Source organism: Podarcis bocagei, assembly GCF_964188305.1.
Source record: "Podarcis bocagei genome assembly, chromosome: 7".
Lineage (NCBI taxonomy): Eukaryota > Metazoa > Chordata > Lepidosauria > Squamata > Lacertidae > Podarcis > Podarcis bocagei.
The window spans coordinates 14,055,467-14,072,542 of NC_138132.1; the positions used below are offsets into that span (position 1 = coordinate 14,055,467).

At 41.0% G+C, this 17,076-nt stretch overlaps 1 long non-coding RNA gene across 1 annotated transcript; it reads left to right on the forward strand.

The window, feature by feature from the left end:
• The first annotated feature begins 905 nt into the window (after positions 1–905).
• Positions 906–3,419, forward strand: LOC308590640. The gene is made up of 3 exons (XR_014009830.1): positions 906–1,087; positions 2,122–2,253; positions 2,832–3,419. It is a non-coding gene; the product is annotated as an uncharacterized lncRNA (long non-coding RNA).
• Positions 3,420–17,076: the final 13,657 nt, after the last annotated feature.

The window sequence follows — 17,076 nt, forward strand, 5'->3', positions numbered from 1 at the left end:
ACAGTGATTCTGCTCCTTCCTCCTGGGCCATGTTCAGAAGGTGGTGGGGGGATGAGTGTTCAGACCAGACCCCTGGGCTCTCACTTGTGAGATGCCTCAGGGGTCCGTCCTCTCCCCCATGCTTTGTAACATCTACATGAAGCCGCTGGGAGAGATCATCAGGGGGTTTGGGCTGGGTGTTCATCAGTATGTGGATGATACCCAGCTCTACCTCTCTTTTAAATCAGAACCAGTGAAGGTGGTGAAGGTCCTGTATGAGTGTCTGGAGGCGGTTGGAGGATGGATGGCGGCTAACAGATTGAGGTTGAATCCTGACAAGACAGAAGTACTGTACTTGGGGGACAGGGGGCGGGTGTGGAGATCTCCCTGGTCTTGAATGTGGTAACTGTGCCTCTGAAAGACCAGGAGGGCAGCCTGGGAGTTATTTTGGACTCACAGCTGTCCATGAAGGTGCAGGTGAATTCTGTGTCCAGAGCAACTCTCTACCAGCTCCAACTGGTATGCAGGCTGAAATCCTACCTGCCCGTGAGAAAAAAATAAAATTTTAGATTGAAACTGAGTTTTGATGACTCAACCATAGCTGTCAAGTGTCCCTTATTTGAAGGGACAGTCCCTTATTCCAGCGCCATGTCCCGCTGCTGTCCCTTATTGATATGTCCCTTAAACGTACCTTAAATGATGTCCCTTAAATTTCAAAGGAAGCAGCTCCTCTCCCTCCCTCCCTGCCAGCCAGGGAGGAGGGAGGCTCCAACTGTGTTGCTTGGCTGTGTTGCTCACCCAATAAGAAGTCTAAGAACGACTGGAGGGTGGAGCTTGCATGCCTTGTGTGGGGCTAGTTAATGCAAGCTGAGGGGTTTTTTGAATGCTGGGCACCATTTTGTTGCACGTGCTGCTGAAACTTTGCAGTGCAAAGCCAGGCTGGGTAGCCATCTTAAGTTGAGGCTGCATAGGCCTTGTGGTGCATGTGATTCAGATTCTATTCAGTTGAACCTCTGGTTACAAAGTTGGTTGGACAGTGTTCTCGAAGCTACCAGCATGAGTTTGACCAGACTGCAGGAGGACAGGAAGACTGGAGTGCTTGGAACAGGTGAGGCTGCAGGTCCCCTTTTTTGGATGCTGGACCCTTATTTTCAAGGCTGCTGGTCCCTTATTTTCAAATCTGTAAGTTGACAGCTATGGACTCAACAAGTGTACAAAACATTTCCCCCCTTGCTTCCTGAAAGCCCAGCTCACCCTGGGACTCGTCTTGATGGGTTAGAACTGCAGAGGTAATAACTTTATAGTTTGTGGCTATTAGAGGCAGAATCTTAGTGTGATGTGTAGCATTTTGTAAGTTAGAAGATACTCTATGAATGCTGTAAACTGCCGAGAGTGGCTGGGGGAACAGAGCCAGATGGGCAGGGCATAAATAATGAAATAAATAATTATTATTATTATTATTATTATTATTATTATTATTATTATTATTATTATTATTATTATTATTGGAGCACTGAAGACAGAAGGGTTCCTTCACTTTAAAGACACTTCAGTATATGTTGATATTTTTGGTTTTTTGAGATTTTACATTTTATTGCATTGTAATGCATTTAGGTATAAAATTAATTTTTATTTTATTGTAGTTTCTGAGTTTTCTATACCACTAGGAGACTCTTTTTAGTATTAAGAGATATAAAATAATAATTAATAAATAAACAAATTCACACCAAGGCTTTATTTCTTTATTTGTCTGTTGTTTAGAAACTTTACATAGTAACCTTAATCTGAGGAGGGTTTCCAACATAGTAACATAGTATACAACATATTATACTTAAACAATATTACATACCTAAGTCTATTTCATAGTCATAAGCACTACATAAGTATATGTAGTTAGTGATTGAACACTATATGTAATAAACCAAGCACCAAAAATAACAGTGGCCAATAAGTCACATTCACAACAATAAACTCCTCAATTCACCCCCTAAAAATAGTACTGCTTGTCTGCTCATCTCAGGTGTAAATATCTACATCATTAATTGCAACCCTCTCACAGGATTAAAGAACTGAAGCCTAGGAATTAGAATAAAGATAAATGGGCTGGAATCATGTCTTGACTTGAGTATTTCCTTCTTGCAGAGCCACCGAGGCTCTTGAATGGGCTGGAGTGCCCAAACCTTGGTGTAGCTGAATCAAAAGTTTCTAAGGGTTCAAATGCCATCAGGTGTTACGATGAGGAGACTCAGTGCATTGAGTTTGTTCTTGTTCATAGTAAGTAGAACTGCCTTGCAATGAGTGGGAGGGGAAAAACAGGTGTGTGTGTGTGTGTGTGTTACTATTTCATTCTGTTTGTGGCTTCCTTCCAGAAAATAGATTATTGTGCCTTTGGGGGAAAGTTTCTTTTTCCTAAAAACATAACTCACCTCAAATCACATTTGCTTTGTATGTATATAGATGAGTATGTATATTTACGGGGTGGGGGTTTGAGAAGGTGAGAGAAATAGTCTGTTTGTTAAATTACAGGTAAAAATTTATTAAAAGAGTGTTTTCACCAGTCTTTAAAAGAAGTAAAATTAGCCATGGAGACTTGATCTGGAAAGCAATATCAATGAAGATGAGCCCTTGCCCCAGAAGAAGAAAAAATCGACTTTTTTCTTTCTAACTTTTAAACACCTCTCTCATATTCATTTCATGTGGTAATTTTCAGATGCTTTCTATACTTGCTCAACATAGTTGTTAAAAATTAAGGTGCTCCTATTTTTTCTTTTGCACACACACATACACACACACACACACACACCGGTTGCTACCAAGATGCTCATCTGACCTTGTCTCTTTTTCTTTACTAGACAACAGTGAAGTTCCTGATAAGGTCGTCAGAGGCTGTGCATCACCAACTTTTTGTAAACTGGCTAAGACATCAGTGCTTAACAAGTACTTTTCAGGCAAGATAACACGAGCACGATGCGGTGAAACTCTAGTTTCACCAAACCAACTCAGCTTTTAAGGGTAGTTAGGAGAGAGCAATGTCTTCTTCAATTTGGATTCCACTATTTTCTGCAACAGTGGAAGTGGTGGTTGCTTTTCTGAACATGGAAGTCCAGAGCAACTGGTATTCACAGTACTCCTGAGGCTTCTATTTGGTGAATGGGATGCAGGGAATAGAAAACTAAAGTAGAAATGTGGGTCTTTGGCTCATCAAAACATGGGATATGTGTAAAAAATTCCTTTGTTCATAATCAAAATAAATTGGTGAAGCAAATCAAAACTGTGCTGTGTGTCTTCATTTATCAAATTAAGAATATTTGGTGGCAGTGGTGATGAAGGGCACTGTTTTTAGAATGAAAAACAATGGGTAATTATGAGTTATCTTATTGATTTAGGAAATGTATATTCCAGTCCATATTTCAAAGAAATCTGAGTGGCTTTCAATAACGTAAATCTGGAATTCCAAGACTGGAATTATACATTCATTCTTATTTATAGAGAAGTTTCAAATATCGGAGACCTGCTGATGGTCATAATCTCCTCAGTTGGGCAACCTTAGAATACACACACAGTATATAACACTTTTATTTGGGTGGATAGTATTAGGATCAAAATATTTGAAGTCCCTACAACTCTTGAAACAAGCCAATTAGAAAGATCTGGAATATATTAGCTAATAAAAATAAATTCATTTTCACATGCTAAATCCTACTTCAATAATGTGCGGAGAGGAATGGTAATATGGAAAAAACTATGTGATAATGGGTGTAATGGTTGGGTCTCTCCCATAGAAGCGAGACAACTCTGGCAGTAATTAACTCAGGTTTATTGCTCAAAACACACAAATCACTCTGGAGCTCAGTCACTCAGTGTCTGCTTCCAAATCAGCTGTTGCTGAGTCTGAGTTCCGCCCCTTCCTATTCCCACATTTAAAGCCCCACTTTCGCTTCCTTTCCTGTTCACACCTCTCATTAATTCTTGTGCACCTACGCATCATGGGATGGGATATTTCCGGTGGCCCTTCCTCTGAGTCCGAGCTTAAACTGTCTTCCCCCTTGAACTCCCCTCTTCTTCTTGTTCTCGGAGCTTAGGCTTCTACTGCAACTAGGCTGCTCCTCCCTCGTTCTGCATTCCTACATAATTACCTCCTACACTCTCCCCCTCTCCACACTCTCCCCCTCTGTCAGCAATGGGATGCAGCTGACAATGGGTGTCTTGACCTTGGACCAACTGATAGATGAGGAAGACTTCTATACGTACAATACATACATCAAATACCATCTATCAGAGGTGGTCCAATGCCAATACTTGCAGCTACAACATATTTTAGTAACTTCGTTTGGTCTGACTACCTTCACAGCATCTGAGACACTTGAAATTTGGAGCAATTGGATAATTAATTTGAAAATCAGTCTGATATGCAGAGTTTAAGAAATGATTGGAATAAAGAATTGGAATGCTCACTATTACCTAGATAGTGGGAAAATTTCTTGGCTTCAGTATCATATCAATGGATCTTAATCTAAGAATCTAATCTAAGAATCTTAATCTAAGAATTATACAACAGAAAATCCTTCTTAGAATCTATTGGTCTCCCTTGCATTTGTATAAGAAAAGTCTATCTAATGTATCTCTTGGTTGGAGATGTATGATTGACAATGCTTCTTTGAAACACATGCTTTTACTGTGTCCTACACTTACTAAGTTTTGGGAGAAAGTGCTGGACACAAGCACTTTCTCCCAAAGAAACTACTCAAAAAATTAAGATTTTCAGAAGCGACTATGCTCTTGAACTATATACCCATTGTATGGAAATTGAAAACAAGAAAGCAAAAATGGATTGTATGGATGAAATTTATAGCATACATAGAGAAGAACTGTACACAAATAAAGACACTCACAGGATTGAAACAGACCTCATAATGTTTATTAAAAACCATTTGGTCGGACTTTGAGAATTGAAACAATATAATACAACAATAAAGGTTGTACATTAATAAAACTTAGACATTTTTATTTTATAGTATTAAGTTCACATAGAATGTAAATATAACAAATGTGTAAAGATAACAGAGAAACCAGAAGAAGGAGGAAGGGAAGTACAAGCTTGATAGATAAAGGTTAAAAGAAATAAGATATGTATTATGATTGTGAAACTTGTAAAACTTGTAAAACCAATAAAGATCATTTTAAAAAAAGGATTCTATGTGCCCTAATGGTGGCCAAGAGACTGATACTCTGGAAGAGCAGAGATAGATTCCCCTCAATCAATGGCTGGACAACATGACAACATTGGTAACATATGAACGGACAGCTTATAGATTTTCTTTGGATAAATTCAATGATATTTGGATTGAGTTTACACAGAATATATTAGGCTACTGACAGTTATATGTGCATTAGGATAATGAAAATATACACATTTGTATATTAACACATGGTAATGTTACAGTATTTTTTCTTTTTCTTTTTTTTTCTTCTCACTCACTTTTTCACTTCTTTTTCTATACCATCCAACATTTCTTGGTGGGAAAGCAGGACAAATACACCTTGCACCCCATCACCTGATATCCTTGCTCTTTCTCCCAGCCCCCCGCTGCCCTAAATTGCCCTAAGTTGCACTTTCTCATCCCTGACCCACCCTAATCCTTCGCAGCCGCCGCCGCCACCTTACCTTCACCAGCTGTCTCTCCGCCATCACCTCCACCATGGCTAGGCCTTGGCCATAGGTCTTCTCGTGAGGAGGTCATGGCTGCAGCTGCCCCGGCCACCCACGAGAAGAAGGAGGAGGTGAGGTAGCAGAAGCGGGTCATTTAAACAGAAGCAGGGGGCATCTGTTCATCTGCGAAGTCCTGCTCAGTTTGGGACAGTTGAGTGGTATGCACTACTGTGAGATTATAAGAGTCTCATGTTCTACCAACTGAGCTATCCCATTGCTTGAGAATTTTCTCCTGGTCAAGTACAAATGTTATTACAGGAAACACAAAAGCACAGAAATCTTTGAATTTATGTATTACATTTAAGGAAGCCTGAGGGGAAAAGGAAACCCCAAATAAATAAAGGAACTAACTATATATGTATAGGTAAAGGTAAAGGACCCCTGGACGGTTAGGTCCAGTCAAAGGCTCATCTCGCTTTCAGGCTGAGGGACCCGTCATTTGGCCCCAGACAGTTTTCCGGATCATGTGGCCAGCATGACTAAACCATGACTATCCAGTATCAAAAACTGGCAGTGATCTACCACACTCTCCCATTGTCATTCTTCAACTTAAACCCTTAAACCCAGCCCTTTCTCTCTCTGAGGAGCCAGCGCACAGGGCTGTGTTCAATTGATTCAGGGTTTGGGACATGATTTCTGACAGATTTTTCTTCTTTAACCAACTTAGCATTTTTAGTCAGTGACGTGATTTCAATTTTCTCTACTTTGGGGCAATAAATCCTTTCAAACCAACAAAAAAAGTGTTCTATGTCTTTATCCCTCTGTTCCACTGAGGAAAATTCCTCACTTCTCTGTAGTGTGGGCAACTCTGCCCCAAGCTGCATCTTCCTCAGTTTGAGAAGTAACATTTCTTTTTCTTGTTTGCTTTCTTTCACCCTGATTCTAGCTTCTTTTTCTCTTTCCATTTCTTTTGCCTGAATTCTAACTAACTGAATTTCCTTTTCTGTATCCACCTTTATTTTCACGAGTACATTTTTTAACTTCAGCATTTCTATCTCATGACTAAGAATCCCCATAGAAGTTTTTCTCTCAGTTTGCACTTCTGCCTGACTATCACCACTCACTTCAGGAGTTTTAGGGGGGAGGGAATCCCTCACAAAATATGAACATGTTGTGGTAAATGATTTTCCTTATGGGTTTTCATTTTGGATCACGGCACTGCCACCAATTAATATGTAGTGGATCCCACTGCTAGCCACCAATTAATAATGTGGTGGACTCACCCCACTAACTGCCCCCTTATTAAACATAGAGCCCACACTTCAATGTGTGCCAATTACACCAAGTTTTACAGTTGACATGAGCTATCATGTGGGGGAGTTGTGTGAGGGAAAACTTAGTGATTAGAGTCTCAGGCAGGAGTTGATTAAACAAACAAGAAAACAATGAGAACTTTATGAAACAAAGTGGATCGGGAAAGGTGTTCTTTCAGGTTGAAGTTAACTTATTTATTTTAACTAACTATAAGATGTCTTAGGTTTAAACACAGTGTTATGGTCACAGCTTCTTTTAACCTCTCTTTACTCAAAATCAATTGCCCACTCTCTCAGCAATCGCACACTCCAAATAGCATAACAGACCCAGGGGATCCCCTCACCGTTGTTTACGGGGTTGGGAGTCTTCTGCACCTAACATAACTCTTCCCTCCTGGCTATACTGAGACCCAGGTAGCCTGCATTCCCACAGATTCTACCTCTCCTGGTTCAGTCACAACCCTCTCAGAACACTCCTGTCTATATACAGTATCTTTCCCAGACCCTCAACACGTTCTCCCTATCCAAGCTGCAAGACTCTGTCCTCTTACTATGGATAGACTCCTCAGTGTGGCTATCTAACTTAACTCAGAACCAGTTTTCCCTCAGTCAAATCCTATCCTACTCCCTATCTCTCCTCTTAAGTCAAGCCATATCTCTTCTCAAATCCAGCCCAATCTAACACTCTCCCTCAGAAACTGCCCCTTTTATTCTCTCTCACAAAGTACTGCTCCACCCTCCTCTGGCTAGCCGTCAAGGTAGCAAATCAGAGAGGGGCTCCAGCGCTTTGGTGGAGTTTCTGAGGAACTGCATCACCAAGACTCTGGTCTGGCTCTGCTGTCCATCATAGAGGGATAGGTGGGGAAATTAAAGGAACCAGGGAAGGCGAAGAAGGGAAGTCATAAATGATTGGCTTATTTAAAGAAATATATGTATGGGGAAATGTGAGTGTGGTTTTGAAAAATGTAACATTGAAAAATATAAGTAAAATTAAACAGGAGAGAGAGAGAGAGAGAGAGAGAGAGAGAGAGAGAGAGAGAGAGGTTGAGAAGGAACTTCTGTTAACAGAGAGTTGGTCCATAGGTGGAGTAAAGCGAGATCAAGACTCATCGTGGTATTTGAACAGAGGGTGGGTGGGTCTGGGAGGAGGAGTTTGACTCAAATATTGCCAAGAAAATTTGTTGTGGGAGAAAAGAACCAGAGAACTTAGCAAAAGGATTTGAAGGATGTGGTGAAAATCTTGACATCTGAAAGACCTCAATTTTTTTCTATTCAGACTGAAGCCTCCAACAAGGGAAAGAGAAAAATATTTCCCCTTGCAGTGCAGTGCTTTACACCTGAAAGTGAAGTGATGAACAAAATGATTGCTTTGCTGGAACATCCCAATGAATCTGAAGAATGAATTGTGGATTGCATACTTCACTCTTTTGAAAGACCTGGAGTGTACTTGGATCAAGTTTGTAGTTACACAGATAGCTTCCAATATATTTTGGGGGCGGGGAGGGGGAGGGTAGTGGTGGTTATGAATGTAATATATTCTATATTTGACAAAGATCAACCCAGAACACAGTTTTTATTTGCCACACCAATTTATTTTGATTATGAACAAAGGACAACCCACATACCATATTATCATGAGCCAGAGCCCCCAAGCCCCACATTTCTACTTTAGCTTCTCTATCCCCTGCATCCCATTCACCATCCACTAAATGTTAGATAGAGGACTCAAGAGTCCTGTGAATCCCATTCACTCTGCACTCCCACCATCAGGCAAGCAACCTCCACCTCCACTGATGCTGAAAATAGTGGGATCCAAAAGGAAGAACACATTGTTCTCTCCTAACTACCCTTCAAAGTTGAGCTGCTCTGAGAAAGCAGAGGATCGTGGCATTTTGCTTGTGTTAAAGTGCCTGAAAATTTATACTGTGGCCTGATTTCATGGCCAACGCACAAAAATCTGGTGTTGCACAGCCTTTGATGAGATCAGCAGAACTGAACGGTCATCTAGAAAAGAGAAAGAATCATGGTCATATGAGCACCTGGGTGGTAATGGGTGTGCATTTGTGTGTGAACTCTCGAGAGATATTTTAACTGTATCATGCAAGGATAGAAAGTATGTCAGAAACACATCATGAAATGAATATGACACAGAAGGATAAATTTAGGGGAGAAATCCATTTTTTTTTTTTAATGGGAAGGTACCCCAATGCTCACAAATTTTGCATTCAGTTCTGGGCTCCATGGCTGCTTAGATATCTTCAGAAGGCTAGTTAAAATACTATTTTAAAAACAGTTTTCACGTAATTTAACCATTATATCATTCATCTCTGTCTTCTCATACACCACCTCCAGAAACCCATAGCTTCATCTATATACATTGATCACAAAGGGGATTTTGACATAGTAATATTTTCACAGGAGGGGAGAAGCTTCCCAACCTCCAATATGCACACAGGAGGCTGGCCCAGCACTCCTCCTCAGTCTTTCGTCATACACCCAACCTGCATAACCTCTGAGTGTCCCAATCTGCCACAGACAGCCCCAGAATTACAGAAGCTATCTCGCTTTCTGATTTGATCCCAGAATGCCCCAGTTTTCCTTTTTCCTGCACTCTGCATATCAGACAATAATTAAGAAAGCTCTCTCTATGTGGGTGGGTGGGTCTAAGTGCAGAAATGGAGTCCTGTTTATACTGAATATATAATACCTGCACCAAATGATGAAAATGGTGAAGTTGGCATTCAAAGCCCTTCCTATCATTTTGAAGGAAAATGTCACCAATCTACTTTAGATTCTTCAACAGCCAGCCACTTTTTAGGAAAAGCATGGGGTGTTTATTCCTTTATTTTAAATGGAGCCTTACATTGTCTATTAAGAAATAAGGCCTGCAGTATTCAATGGAGCTTACTCCCACGTAAATGGGTAAAGATTGGGCAGTCTTACACTGCAACCCTAAGAATTTTTACTCAAATGTAAGTCCCACTTGGTTCAATAGGATTTACTCTCTGGTATGTTTCTGATCATTCTCACAGTTTCTATTATTATTTATTATTATTGCTATCATCATCATCATTGACTGCTTCCGCCACAGAATCCAAACAGATGTGACCAGAAAACACCATTGCTTACAACAAAATCTAAACCATGCTGAAAGGAGAGCCATAGATAATCTCAGAAACAACCCAGACATTATAATTAAAGAAGCAGACAAAGGTGGAGCTGTCGTCATCATGAACAAAACTGACTACATTCAGGAGGCTCACAGACAACTTTCCAATACCGCCTTTTACACAAAATTGGACTCAGACCCCACACAAGAATACAAGAAAGAACTGAACAAGATTGTTAAGGAGCTACCCCCACACATCCAAGAACAGATCCTCACCAACACACCAACAGAACCTCGACCAGGAACTTTCTATCTTCTACCTAAAATACACAAACCAGGAAATCCAGGACGCCCCATCATTTCAGGTATTGGCACTATTACAGTGGGTGTCTCCGGTTATATGGACTCTGTTCTGAAACCATATGCCATCAGTGCTCCCAGCTATGTACGTGACACCACAGATTTTCTGAGGAAAATACAATCTTTAAATAATCTTCCCAACAATACTATACTAGCTACTATGGATGTGGAATCTCCATATACCAACATCCCACACAACGATGGTTTACAAGCTATAAGGAACACCATTTCAGATAAAACCACAGTGGACCTTGCCACCAAACTCTGCCAATTTGTCCTTACCCACAACAACTTCAAATTTGGTGATGACCTGTTCCTTCAGATCAGCGGCACAGCAATGGGCACCCGCATGGCCCCACAGTATGCCAACATCTTCATGGCAGATTTAGAACAACGTTTCCTAAACTCCTACCCACTCAAACCTCTCTTGTACCTGCGATACATTGACGATATTTTTATCATCTGGTCACATGGTCAACAGACCCTGGACACCTTTCACCAGAAATTTAATGATTTTCACCCCCACAATCAACCTTACAATGAATCAATCTATGCAAGAAATACATTTTTTTCTACACTACTATAAAAATACAGGATGGGCGCATAGACACCACCTTATACCGTAAACCAACTGACCGACAAACATATCTACATTCCTCTAGCTACCATCCCAAACATCCCAAACAATCCATTGTATATAGCCAGGCACTACGTTACAGCCGCATCTGTTCCAATTCTACAGACAGAGACTCTCACCTAAGAGATCTACAGCAAACCTTTTCAGAACTAAAATACCCAGCAGATGAAGTTAGACAACAGATCAACAGAGCCAGACTTATACCCAGAGAGAACTTGCTGCAAGACAGACCCAAAAAAGAAAATAACAGAACACCTCTAGTCATCACATACAGCTCCCAAGTTAAAACAGTTCAACGCATCATCAGAGATCTACAACCTCTCCTGGACAATGACAGTTCTCTTTCTCAAGCTCTGGGAGGAAGACCTTTCATTGCCTACAGACAGCCACCCAATCTTAAACAACTCCTAACCCACAATAATACTACAACCAGACTTAACACGGACACTGGCACCAGAGCCTGCAATAAACCCAGATGCCAACTTTGTTGCCACATACACCTGGACAACACCATTACTGGCCCCAACAACATCACACATACCATCTCGGGACTATTCAATTGCTCATCGTCTAACATTGTGTATGCCATCAAATGCCAACAGTGTCCTTCAGCTCTCTATATTGGACAAACAGGCCAAACCTTACGCCAAAGAATAAACGGACATAAATCTGACATCAAGAATCACAAAACAGAGAAACCAGTAGGAGAACACTTCAATCTCCCAGGACATTCTATACAAGATCTCAAAGTAGCTGTTTTACTACAAAGAAATTTCAGAAATAGACTGGAAAGAGAAGCTGCTGAATTGCAACTCATTACCAAACTTAAAACCATGGAGAGACCTGGTTTGAACAAAGACATTGGATTCTTATCCCATTATACATGACTAAGCCATTTCTCACCTTCTCACCCCTTGCCTTTTCCTGTAAGACCTATTACAGTCGTTAAGAGTCGTCAACAGGCTCATCTCAGCTATCTGCCAATCTCCCATTCCCACCACCCTTCTGAGTAATACCCCTCCCCACCTTCTCACTATATAGAAGGATCTGGCAACTTCTGTTTCAGTGTATCTGATGAAGTGTGCATGCACACGAAAGCTCATACCAAGAACTAACTTATTTGGTCTTTAAGGTGCTACTGGAAGGAATTTTTTTATTTTGACTATGGCAGACCAACACGGCTACCTATCTGTAACTATCATCATCATTATCATCCAACTTTTTCTCTGACAGGGGCTCAAGGCAGCTTACATTTAAAATCTTATTTGATTCCGTTTATCTGTGGAAGGTGTACATTCTCCTTTTCCTTGCACATCTTTACAACTATCCTGTGAGGTAGGTTAGACTGAGAGGTTCTAATTGGTTAAAGTCTTAAGGTGATAGACGTATATTTGTAATGACATATTTGTGTGCAGCGAGATCAAACATGGGAGAAGATTCCTGATGTAGAATAGAACATCCCTATTTTCATCTGAGAAATGTGAGAGAGTATGAACCAGGCAAGCCATTCCATCCCTCCTACTCATTGACTGGTAGTGCTACTCACCATGAACAAAAACAAGCTCTATACACTGAGTCTCATCATTATAACACTCGGTGGTGTTTGAGCAATTGCAAAGTCCTGAGTCAGAAGCACAAAAGTTTGGGCACTGCAGTTGATTCCAGGCACGACTCGGCCCTGCCAAAAGCAACCAATAAATTAACACATGTATTGGGTTTCACAGTTGCACCTGAGATGAGTAGACAAGCAGGAGTATTTTGCAGTGGGAAAGTTGTGGAGTTTATTGCTGCCTTGTCAATGTGCTATTGCTGCTTTTTGTGCATTGCTGTTTGTGCATTATTGCTGGGAAGAGAAATAAATGTCCACGTGATGTACCAGTTGTTGATGACTTTGTGCCTGGTTGAGAACAGCTTGGCTCCAAGGGCATGGTGGTGAAACTGAGGTGGGAATAGACTGGAAGGCCATTTAGTGAAATTTCATAGAGTTCCAGAAAGGGAGTCCTCTACTTACAATTCCTGTTTTCTGACAGTGAGAGTGGGGTGGACTGGAAGGGGCACCTAGAAAGTTTGAGTAGAGTAAGCAGAAGATGAAGTGGAGTGGAGGGAAAGTATATGGAAGTTGAATATAAGATATTAGTTCAGCAAGCATGGTGTTTGGAAAGGATTTGTTATGTTAGCTTGTTCATGTTAGCTTTTGTGTTGTACCCCTCTCTGGTATTTATCCTTTATATAGAAAAAAAGGATGCCAGTACTCACCATGAAATCATTATAGGAAGTGCCACACTTCTATTTTTTTTTTTTAAAAAAATATGGTGCCGGTACTGCATACCCTTGAGTACCCCCAGGTTGCTCATTACACCTTATTATTGTTGTTATGAGGTTTTTTTGTGGGGGGGGGTAGACTGTATTCATAGACCCTTTTAACTGGAAGTGCCTTTGAAAGTACAAATTGGAGTGAGCCAGGAGGTCAGCTAGAATGATTTAAAACTGTCTTATGCCTGGGCCTACTGGCTCAGGCTTTCATTGGACTTTCACCCACCCCTGTGTCTGAATGGTCCAGCCTGAAGGTGCGTGGGGGGCAATACAGTACTACAGCCATTGACCATAAAATCAGGCAGTACCTGAGATCCCTTTTTGTTATATTCTACACACTTCCATTTTTTCATTTGGACTTATTTTGACTCAGGAAGCAGAAGTTTGTGTGAACCCCCAAAGGAGGCAAGGGCAGGAGGCAACAGGAAAAGCGTGTGTGTGTGTGTGTGTGTGTGTGTGTGTGTGTATGTGTGTGTGTGTGTGTGTGTGTGTGAGAGAGAGAGAGAGAGAGAGAGAGAGAGAGAGAGAGACAAACCCCAATTGTCTCAACATGGTATTCACCCAGTGTACTTTCTGAAGAAATGTGGTTCCGTAATATTTCATTTCATTTTTCATTTATTGAATTTATATACTGCCCTGAACCCAGAGGTCTCAGGACAGTTCACACTAAAAATGACAATATATAACATCAAAAATAGAAATAATCCAATAACCCCCCCCCCCCAAAAAAAGGAGACACATTTTATTTATTTATTTTTAAAATGATATTTATTGAGAATTTTAAAGTTACAAAGAAAAAAGAAGGAAAAAACAAGAGAAAGAGAAAAAGAAGGAAAGAAGTAGATAAAGGTAACAATTAAACAATACAAATCAATAAAAACCAAAGTCAAAAAAAAATTACAAAACACACAATACATCAAAAGCAAAAAGCAAAAATAAAAAAGGTTAAAAACAAATCCAATATTCCCAAATCCTTAACTTTCATTAACTTATTTCATCGACCTCCTCACACCTCCCTTTTTTGTATTCTAGTTGTTAATTATCTCAGCAAATCCTTTCCATCTTTCACAATATTCTGTCATTACCTTAATCTATTTTAACCTTATCTTACCATAAAAACCCTAAAACTTAAAACTTAAATCTTATATATACCAAATTCTTTTAACCATAACATATTCTTACATAATTCTTTTTAACATTTCTGCTAAAGCCAAATAATTTCATTCCAACATTTTTCTAATACTCATTAATTTTACGATACTTTTCTAAATAAATTTTTAAAACTTTCTTCTAATCTTCATCCATCGTCTCTTCTTCCTGGTCTCGGGTTTTGTCAGTCCTTTCTATTCCGTCCATCTAATCCATCAACCTGGTGTTCTTATGTCCGAGGCTCTTAAGTCTTTTCCATGTCCCTTCTGCAGATCTTCTTCTTGTTTATACTGCCCTTTACTTTGTTTTTTGTTGATCTTTTTCTTATTTTCTTTCCTTTCTCATTGGGGGGTAGGTCTCGGGAGGACTCCAATCCAAAAATATCTCCATCTTTCCTCAACAGATCAGCCCATTCCCCACAGTCCCATTCCCCAGTCAGCACTGTAATCCAGAAAGTATTTAAAAGCATGTTTCAAATTCCTTCCAAAATTAAGAGCCCTTACAACTCCAGAACCCCCTGGTCCACTCCAGATTCAAACTTCAAGAACAGCGGCTTATACTCCTGCAAGGCCTCGGATCTCTCCATTTGTGTTACTTGAGGGTCAACAGCAACCTCCTCCATTTTCTTCTGCACTTGCGCTTGCCCTGTCAAAACAGGTTCCTGGGCTGGTTCCTGAATAGTTTCTATATGGGTATTCGCCATTTGTCCAAAGTTTTTAACTGCAACAGTCATCAAATCCATCTTCTCATGCATCTGCTCCAGCAAAGCACTTGTCTTGCAAAAAGCAAGCACCAAGACTTCTTGTAAACACATTATTATTCAAGGTTAGAGTCTTGTCTCACGATCCTAATCTTACAGCTGTGAGATCCCCAGTTCAACTCCGGCAACAAATTAACAAGCTCCCTCTAGAGGAGACAATTTCTATTTGTATCCATCTTTTGAAAGCAGGACCAACAAAAGAAAATTACTTTCACTTTTCAAATACTTTGTTTCTTTTGATTGCAAGAAGCAACATTGGAGTCAATTTGTTTCTCTTTTTTTACTATCTGTCAAAAGACGTTCCATTCACAGTCGATGAACTTCCCCATAAATTTCTGTCTCTGACACCCCGTTCCCAGGTTTGAGACGGTGGAAATTTATCTTTCTTTACTCTCTCTCCTGCAGGCTTAAACAGTCAAAAATTCCCCCTCTTTTCTCCTGCTTCCAAGAGGGGTTTTGGTGGTAATAAATGAAGGAAATTTAGAACTTTATATACGACTTTCCAGACTTTAGCTTACAAAATTTTTGCTTCAATCTATTTACAAAAAATGGGAGGCAGACTTCCTGTTTAGAGCCTTCCCGCTTCAGTGCCAAATTAAAATGTTTCTTAATCCAATTTTCCGTTCTACTCACGGGTATTTGTTTAGAGTCCAATTGTCCACAGGAAAAGGTCAGCGCTCTCCGTCAACAGCTGTGCGGCTTCACTCCGTAAAAGTAGCGGTTGATTCAAAACACCGCGCCACTCACCCCACGTCACTTCGGATCCCCAAAAAAGGGCTTCCCTGCGAGTAGGGGAGGTGCTCCTGGTGTCAGCCGAATCCCACGTTCCCAGGCTTCCTCTGCCTGGGATTTTTAAAGGGTCTCCACCTTCGCCACGGTGGCAAGACCCAATTTTCACGGAGCAGGTTCCTCTCGGTCAGAGGAACTCCGCCATTGCTGATGGCGCTGACCCGGAAGTCAAAAGGAGATACATTTTAAAAGGTATAGGATGTTGATCTGTTAAGAAAAGGCCTGGTTAAAAAGGGACATTTTTTGCCTGGCACGTAAAGGTAATATTATTTAAAATAGTGAAACTGGTTTGGCTAAGGGGGGGATTCATTAAGTTTTGGGTTTTCTGGAATGAGTAGAGTAATATAGACCAGAGGTCGGCAATCTAAGGCCCAGGGACCAGATATGGCCCACAGGGGTTGTTTAACTGGCCCCCGAGCTGCCCCCGAACCCTGCCGCCCACTCAGCAAGTCCCCATGTGCTGTGCTAAACCGGCGCAGTGTGGCTCAGGGACTCACTTCTGCAGTGCTGCAGTGCTGCCAATAGGAAGTTGCAGACGCTTCCTCGGCGCCTCCTCGGTACCGGAAATAGTGTCTGCGCATGTGCATGTGTGCACAGACACCTCCTCCATGCCTCCTCGGCACTGGAAATAGCATCTGCGCATGCACACACATGCAGACACCTTCTCCACACCAGAACGTGCACACGCACACAGGCGATCTGGCCCGCGGAGAGATCTGTATGGGAGTGAAGCGGCCAAGGCTGCTTAAGCCTTGTCAACCCCGATATAGACCAAGGTTAGCCAACGAAGTGCGCTCAAATCACAATTCCCATCAACCATAGGTAGCATAACTAGCTGCCAAGGCAATGGGAGTTGTAGTTCAGCAACCTCTGGAGGACAGCACATTGGCTATTCTGATCAAGACCCATTTCAATCTCATCAGGCTCAGCTTTCGCTTGAACCACCTTTGTCATTTTCTTTGTAAATCACACTTTGCAGACAGTTTATAATGGAACTCAATGTTTCACACAGTTCCC